Source organism: Salvelinus sp. IW2-2015, unplaced genomic scaffold (genome assembly GCF_002910315.2).
Source record: "Salvelinus sp. IW2-2015 unplaced genomic scaffold, ASM291031v2 Un_scaffold1982, whole genome shotgun sequence".
Lineage (NCBI taxonomy): Eukaryota > Metazoa > Chordata > Actinopteri > Salmoniformes > Salmonidae > Salvelinus > Salvelinus sp. IW2-2015.
The window spans coordinates 71,615-80,801 of NW_019943333.1; the positions used below are offsets into that span (position 1 = coordinate 71,615).

The window sequence follows — 9,187 nt, forward strand, 5'->3', positions numbered from 1 at the left end:
TGAGAGAAAGGCAGAGAGTAGCTGGCGTTTTTGAACTGAGCTCTGGAGGACCTATCATTACCAGATGGTACTGAATGGGAGCCTGCCAGCCTAGTCACTGCTTATTGCCTTAACTCTGCCTCTCTCTCTCCCTCCATTTCTCTCTCTCTCTCCTTTCTTCCCTCCACTCTCCTCTTCTTTTCTCCATCGCTCTGTGACTGTTCATTTTTTAATTTTCCTCTCTTTTCTCTCCCTCTATTTCCAGCTGTTTTTGGAGCGCGCTCTCTCTCTCTTTTGCTGGGGGAAGTTCTCTCCACCAAGTGTCTCAATTTAACAGGAGCTCCCTCCCTCKCTCTCTTCCTCTCTCAGCCCCTTCCTCCTCCCCTTCGGCCGAGACAGAGCACACCTGCTTGGTCTTGGCTGCGCGCGCTCTCAGTGCAATTATCGCTCGGCCCCTTGCAGCACAGTGCAGAAGGCTCACAGTGATTCAGCCTAAAGCCCCAACTGGATATTTGGAAGGAAGACCATCTGACCTCGGCGCACTCTAACTCTCTCGCTCTCTCTCCCACACTTCTGAAGAGCACAGGTAGGATAACACACTGATAAATAGAGGGGATGGATATTGGGGGGAAACTCGGGAAAGACTGGATTACAGGCCTGGGGAGTGTGGGAAGAGAGGGGGATTGTGAGGGGAATTGTTCAAAGGGATTTGGAATTGGGGTTATTGTGTTTCAGGGGTCCCAAACGTGCAGACTTGGTTAGTAAAATGGTGATGCTGTGCTTGTGGTTTGGGGTTTTCKAATGGCTTGGTAGGTTCTGTGATGTGGATGCTCTTTTGATGTTCCTTCATTCCTTAACTCTATCGCCAGACTCTGTGTGCATTTTGTGGTTGAACTGGTCATGAACGGTTGTTCATTTCAATGCTTTTGCACATACATTCAATTAGAATGTATGACAAGAGTCATGCCAGGCATATCATGAAAGTGATGCGTTTGTGCATGATATTGCAAATTTGTTTTGTGTGTGTGTAGGGTTAGTGTGTGTGTGTGTGTGTGTGCATGTGTGTGTGTGCGCGCTCCCTCTAAACTAGATGCGTGGCCAGGTCTTAGTCTCACAACAGGACTGGCTTAGGGAGGAGAGACCATAGCTAATCATTCCCATACCAGACCATGTGATAGCCTACAGAATGATGAAGACAGCACCAGCTATAGGGAGGGGGTGTGGTGCTACTGTTGATGCTAGCACTTCACTCCCATGCCAATCTATTAGAAAACCCTACCCTATTTATCCTAAAGAGGATACCATGTTATCTTTCCTTGACTTTATTGGTTTATCCCTTGGCTAGCGGTTTTTAGTTTTTTACCCCTCAAGGCACTTGAGCAAGTGAGCTGTTTTGTCAGTTAGTTGGCTTGTGGTTGTACATGTGGTTTTCCCTTCCATCAAACTGTCCAGTGTGTTCGTTTATGGTTTTACATGCATTCAGAGTTGTTGTGGGCAGAGGAATAGAGAGAAAGAGAAGAGGTTTCTTTGATGTGAAGTCCCTGGAGAGTTTTCTCTCCTCTCTTGTCAGTAACTGGCCCTGGTGGAAAACCCATTAAGTTTACCAGTGTCCTTTTCTTCAGTTGTAGCACTTTAATGCATTGCTTTCTCTCTGTTGTACTCTTCCTCTGGCACTTGGAGATCCTGCAAGTGAAATGAAAACACAACAACAACAAGGATGTCTTTGTATTGCCTCAAGCCATTACAGTTCCCTTGCAGCAGTTCATCAGAATGAACCCATCCAGGGCATTTTAGACTAAAACWAATCGATCTGAAATGGTTTATTTAACTTGTTGTACTGCTGTTCTGTTTCACATCAACGTTAACGCACCGTTTCAGACCGCCTCATGACCACTCTGCTTTGATGGAAGCGCTGCAGACCCAAATCGCCCAGGGTAACCAAAATTAAAGGGAGGACCTGCTTTGAAGTCGAAGAAAAGGGAAAAGAAAAAGCAGTACCTGGAAACCCAAAGCCTTATTAATCCACTAACAGTGCAGCTTCCTCTATCACAGAGAGATCTGACTGATGGCTTCCCTGCAAGACACCGCAAAACTCCCAGCTAACTGCCAACATCCTCCAACACAGAGGGAGTTTTTTTTTACAGGGCTGAACTGGAGTTGGAGTACAGAGGGGAGAGGAAGGGATTATGAGTTGGAGGATGGACAGGACTTGTTTTCCTAGTCCACCCCTAGTGCTCTCCACAACCTCAACCTAAACATGTTGTGGCATGTTGATGGAGTCGTTGATGTTGAAGTCTTGTTTGTTTGGACTAACTTGTACAGTATAGTTTGGTTAGCTCTGTATTAGAAAAGTAAAASATGGGTCTTTAGAGGCCCCGCGTTGAGCCCAGGGGCCACGTTTTCCCGTCTGGACTCACTGKAACTGTCCAGGCCGAGAGAGAACAATAAGCTGAAAGATGGACGTTAGCCACAAATGATTTTTTTCCTCATTGGAATAATATAAAGTTCCATTCTCCAGTAGTGCTCTTTCCAAAAAGCAAATTGTACTGCCAAAGGGTCAAAGAAAAAATGTCTTAATCTATGGGAGATGAAGGGAGAGGGAAAAGAGAGAGAAAAGGAGAAAGAGAAAAATAGTAGGGCAGCAGAGTAGATGTTCAATACAGGCTGTAGATAATACAGGCTGTGGATAATACAGGCTGTAGATAATACAGCCTGTAGATAATACAGGCTGTAGATAATACAAGCTGTAGATAATACAGGCTGTAGATAATACAGGCTGTACTGTTAATAACATGGTAGATAATACGGCTGTATAATAAGGATAATACAGGCTGTAGATTAATACAGCTGTAGATAATACAGGCTGTAGATAATACAGGCTGTAGATAATACATGTGGATAATACAGGCTGTAGAAATAATACAGGCTGAATAAATACAGGCTGTAGATAATAACAGGCTGTAGATAATACAGGCTGTAGAAATACCGGCTGTAGATAATAAGGGCTGTAGATAATCACAGTACAGTGTAGATAATACAGGCTGTAATAATACAGGCTGTAAGATAATACAGGCTGTAGATAATAAAGGCTTTAGATAAACAGCTGTAGATAATACAGGCTGTAGATAATACAGGCTGTAGATAATACACGGCTGTAATAATACAGCGTGAATAATACATGGACGTAGATAATACAGGCTGTAGAAATACATGTAGATAATACAAGGCTGTGATAGGATAATACATGCAAAGGCTGTAGATAATACAGGCTGTAGATAATACAGGCTGTAAATAATATCAGCGCTTAGATAATAAGCATGTAGATAATACAGCTGTAGATAATACAGGCTGTAGATAATACAGGCTGTAGATAATACAGGTTAGATATACAGGTAGATAAACAGTTAGATAATACAGGGATAATAACAGGCTGTAGAATAATACGAGCTGTAATAATACAGGCTGTAATAAAGTAGATAATACAGGCTGTAGATAATACAGGCTGTAGATAATACAGTGATATCAGGCTGTAGATAATACAGGCTGTAGATATACACAGCTGGTAGATAATACAGGCTGTAGATAATACAAGGCTGAGATAATACAGGCGTAGATAATACAGGCTGTAGATAATAGGCTGAGATAATACAGGCTGAGATATACAGGTGTAGATAATACAGGTTGTAGATAATAACGGTGTAATAATACAAGGCTGTAGATAATACAGCTGTAGATAATACAGGTTTGAGATACAGGCTTGTGATAATAAGGCTGTAGATAATACAGGCTGTAGATAATACAGGCTGTAATAGAGATAATACAGGCGGTAGATAATACAGGCTGTAGATAATACATGGTAGATAAAACCAGGCTGTAGATAATACAGGCTGCTAGATAATACAGCTGTAGATAATACAGGCTGTAGATAATACAGGCTGAGATAATAAAGGTGTAGATAATACAGGCTGTAGATAATACAGGCTGTAGATAAATACAGTGTGATACCTACAGGCGTAGATATACAGGCTGTAGAAATACAAGGTGTAGATAATACAGGACTGTAGATCATACAAGTGTAGATATATAGCGATAACCAGGCTGTAGATACAGTATACAGGCTGTAGATAATACGCAGGCTGTAGTAATCAGCTTAATCATAAGATTCAGCAGACAAAACAAGTCCACAACCGTCTTGTATCCTCTCGAAATGCCTGCACACAAGTTGAAAAGGTATGAGTATAGGTTGATGATACATATGTCCATGTGGCATGGATGGAATACATGCATGGTGTCCAAGAAGAGAGAGATGAAGAGAGAGGGAGAGAGAGAGAGAGACAGGAGAGTTTTTGAGAGAGAGAGAGAGAGAAGATGAGAGAGACGAGACGGGGGAGAAGGAGGCGAGGAGAAAGACAGAGAGACAGAGTAGGAGAGAGAGAGAGAGACAGAGGGGAGGTGAGAGAGAGAGAGAGAATAAGCGAGAGAGATGTAGAGAGCGAGAGACAGAGGAGAGACGAGAGGAATGGAGAGAGAGCGACAAAAGGGAAAAGAGAGAGAGAAAGGAGAAGGGAGAAGAGAGAGGTCGCCCCCGGGCCATGGGCGTCTAGTGAGAGGATTCTCTTTCGAGTAGGAACACACATTGCAGATGTGGAGGTTGTGGTAGATTCAGACGAGAGTGTGAGAAAGATGACCACCACATGTTACGGATGGAAAAAATGGAGTTTGTTTTACATAATAGGTATTAGCAGAGGTTGGCCTGTATGTATGCCAGGTATTTACTAGGCTCTAGCTGCTTCATGCTAGTTCTGGTAGACAGCTGTGGCGCACTGGAGACTCATCTTTCGATCGTATCTCTTTTCCTCCGGACTGTACTGTATCCACGAACACACCACACACACACACACACACACACACACACACCCACACACACACACACACACACGCCACACACACACACCACAACACACACACACACACACACACAACACAACACACACACACACTTCACATGCTCTGCTTTATGGTCAACAATTTTTCTCCATGACGCTATACCTGTGACATGGACGTCTGGACTTGGGAAAATTCTTTCTGCTATTATTGGGGAATAAAAAAAAGTGAACCTCAAAAAATAGTCCTCCTCACAGTATTCTACTACCCCCCCCCCCCCCCCCCCTCCCAACTTGGACTGGACTCACAGATCACTGCCACAGCCAGATCTTTCAGTGATAGATCAGTGATAATCCAGTGATAGATTAGTCGAGTGGTGACTTTGAATCTATTCTATCTTCACTCCATCTTCAAGTTAGCCCATGACGGGGAGGGTTGCCTTGGGCTGGCTGCTGATAAGGGATGCCTGGGGGGGGGGCTATAGTGGTCAGGGGTCATTCAGAGGTCAGGTTGAGGAACTGAAGAGAGCCTAGGTCACAGCACAGATGGTAGCTAGGTGGGGGGTAAAGGAGAAGAAGGTCTGGTCTGGTTCAGACTGTGCATGGGAACTAGGGCTTGACCCCATTAGTCAACTGGTCGAATTGTTTTGGTCGGTGGTTCTGTTGGTCGACCACAGATCGTTTGTGTTTTGCACAGCGTACAACCTAGGCTACACTTGAGAAAACAAGTTTGGTTATTCATCCTTTACAAGTTTTCAATTATTCATTGTCTTTGTTTGGAGAGCTCATCTTGTGTAGGGACACACACCTGATGATCATGACGTAGGCCTAGGCTACCGCTGGACCTGCTTGTAAAGTGTAGGTCTATAAATGTTCCCATTTGGGGATCTGATACCATTTCTGATTTGCTTAACTCACCATCCACTGTGGAGCTTCTCAAAAGTAATTTTTCCTTCGGAACTCAAACCAGCAAGTAACACCAAGTCCATTTTTACATCCATTGAGAATGACAATAGTTTCCCTCAATGTAGCCCATCTTGAAAAAATATCTTTCCACTCTCCTCCCTTTCGATATCTACTCAGCATGAAATGCTCTGATCTGGTGGAAAACGTCATTATAAAAAGGCCTAGCGCCTGATTACTTCTTATCCCAAAAATAGCTGTGTTGTCTGTCGGAAGCTCACTGGTGTGGGAAACTCTGATTCGCCCATTGTTGCAAGTTTGCGGCAGGACCCAAAAGTTAATAGTTGAACAATCGTTTCAACCGTTTCTTGCAGACAGGCCATGTGTGCCACTGGTGAATTTATACGAATATTTATCTTCATCAGGATATTTCTACCTGTGGGCGCAAATGTTTTTATTTGTTGGCTTTGTGTAGCTATTTTTACATATTGGCAATGGCAAATAAAAGTTACTTTTAGATTTGTATCAATTTTCATCAGAATAGAGATTTTTGAATTAACCTCATGACAATTGAGATTTTGAGATATGAAGAAGACATTTATTGTAAATTAAATGAAACTGTTCCATGATAAATGTGCATATGGAAACCTTCGCCGCAGATCAGTAGAAATGGTATGATAACTTGGGACTCCAAATGGAAAAGTTTGCGCAGACCGTTGGTGTAGCCCTTTAACCGACAAAACTTCACGAGTGTAATGGCAGAAGACCTGCAGCAGCGGCAGCAAGGAGGAGGAGGCTGACTTCCTCTGTTAGTATTTGTTCTGTGTCTTAATGTTTAAATCATACAGTGCCTTACAGCAATCAGACAAAGCTCAGTAGCCTACATATGAGTTGATTTTTAATTCCAACGTAAGGTGTGTCTATAATTATTTATTCACATTGTTTAAAACAGACACCTCTTGTCAATTCAGATTTGTTTTAGTCGGAGACCAGACCTAATGGGAACAAAGAGGATCCAACTTCTACTGAAACTCTTCAGTAAAAGGATTATGCTCAAACATAATCATCTGAGTTGAAAACTGTGGTTGCCACGGTAATTAAGGAGATTTGTTTTTGGAAACTCCTGTTTTGAAGTGTTTGGACATGCCTGGTCATTTCATCTCTCACGCTGTTAGGGAGAAAAAAAAGCCTAACCAGGGATTGACAAAGGTGTACGTTTAAGTGACTCGTAATATTTAGAATGAAAATGAACACCACCACACAGTGTTTAGATTGGATTCAATTTGTGTAATATGCATTTCTGACATATAGTGGTAGGCTTACAGGTAAGTGGAACTGTATTCAATGGTGTGGGTTTACAGTAATGTGGAGCTGTATTATGGTGTAAGGCAATAGTAAGGTGGAGCTGTGTTATGGTGTAGGAGTTTCATAATAATGTGGACGCTGTTGTATGGTGTAGGTGTATAATAATGTGGAGCTGTGTATGGTGAAGGTTTATCAATAATGTGGAAGCTGTGTTATGATGCTAGTTTATAATAATGTGGAGCTGTGTTATGGTGTAGGTTTATAATAATGTGGACTGTGTTAATGGTGTAATGTTACAGTAATGTGGAGCTGTGTTATGATGTAAGCTTCAATATGTAAGAATGTGTTTTTGGTGTAAAGGCTTACTGTCATGTGAGAGCTGTGTATGGTGTCAGTAAAAACAGTCATGCTGGAGCTCGTGTTATGGGTAGGCTACTGTCATGTGGAAGCTGCTGTTGATGGTGTCAGTCATACAGTCCATGTGAGCTGGTGTTAATGGTGTCCAGTATAACATCATGTGAGCCTGTGTTAATGGTGTTCCAGTATACAGTCATGTGGAGCTGTGTTATGGTGTCAGTATAACAGCCATGTGAGGTGTTATGGCGTCAGTATAACAGTCCATGTGGAGCTGTGTTATGGTGTCAGTATACAGCATTGTGGAGCTGTTTATGGTGTCAGTAATACAGTCGATGTGGAAGCTGTGTTATGGTGTCAGTATACAGTCATGTGGAGCCTGTGTTTATGGTGTAGTTACTGTATGTGGAGCTGTGTTATGGTGTAGGTTTACAAGTAAATGGTGGGCTGTGTTATGGTGTCAGTTATACAGTCATGTGGGAGCTGTGTTATGGTGTAGGTTTACTGTCATGTGGAGCTGTGTTATGGTGTATGGTTTACAGTATATGTGAAGCTGTGTTATGGTGTAGGCTTACAGTAATGTGGAGCTGTGTTATGGTGTGCAAGTATACAGTCATGTGGAGCTGTGTTATGGTGTCAGTATAAATCATGTGGAGCTGTGTTATGGGTGTCAGTAATACAGTCATGGGACTGTGTTATGGTGTCAGTATACAGTCATGTGGAGCTGTGTATGGTCGTAGTTTTACTGTCCAATGTGGGATGCTTGTTATGGTGTCAGAGTGATACATCATGTGGAGCTGTGTTATGGTGTAAGGCTTAACAGTAATGTGGAGCTGTGTTAGGTGTAGGTTTACAGTAATGTGGACTGTGTTAATGGTGGTAGGTTTACAGTAATGTGGAGCTGTGTTTGGGGTGTCAGGCCTTACAGTAATGTGGAGCTGTGTTATGGTGTAGGTTTACAGTAATTGTGGAGCTGTGTTATGGTGTAGTTTCACCAAGTAATGTGGAGCTGTGTCTATGGTGTAGGCTTACAGTAATGTGAGCATGGTTTCCTGGCTTGACCTTATATTTCAGGTCCTGTGGGCCCCTGGGCGCAAATCCTGAATGAGTCCCTGATGTCTTCAATGGGGCTCTGGTTAACAGTCTCACTGTTGCTCTGGCTGGTGTGGAACTGGAATAATTAACATCGTGAAAGCATTAATTAATTATCCAGCTTGAATAACAAGAGTTAAAACTCTGGAAGTAAGGGAAAGCAAGGCAACAGGACTAACGTTTTGTTAGACGGTATTATAGTCCTTTATGTCAGTTAAGTATGGTGTGTGGGTATCTCGTGTGTTGTGTGTGTGGTGTGTGTGTGTGTGGGTGGTGTGGTTGTTGTGCTGTGTGTGTGTGTTGTGGTGGTGTGTGTTGGTGTGTGGTGTCGTGTGTGTGTGTGTGTGTGTGTGTTGTGTGTTTGGCAAATCTGGTCTTTTACTTTGTGTGCGCGTTTCCCTCTCTGCGTTTGTCTGTGTGGTTGTGTTACTAGGTCCCTAAATTACTTCCGCTGTCCCAGTCCTCAGGCACTTTCCAGACGAGCAGTTCCTGTATGGAAGGAAATGCGCGCAAGGATTGTATGATAAGGCTGAATCATAAAAATGGCCGTGCGCAGAGAAGAGGGTTATGAGGGATAACTGGAACGGAACAGAGAGAGTGGAGTCAGGGACAACTTCCTGCTCTAGAAGGAGGATGCCTTAGGCCTGTGACTGTTGTTGGCGAGATACCGA

At 43.0% G+C, this 9,187-nt stretch overlaps 1 protein-coding gene across 1 annotated transcript in view; it reads left to right on the plus strand.

The window, feature by feature from the left end:
* The first annotated feature begins 334 nt into the window (after positions 1–334).
* dcn (decorin) overlaps positions 335–9,187 on the plus strand; it is a 38,750-nt gene continuing 29,897 nt past the window's right edge. Inside the window, exon 1 of the mRNA XM_024140008.2 lies at positions 335–565. The gene's annotated coding sequence lies outside the window, so the exon portion shown is untranslated. The remainder of the gene's footprint in view (positions 566–9,187) is intronic.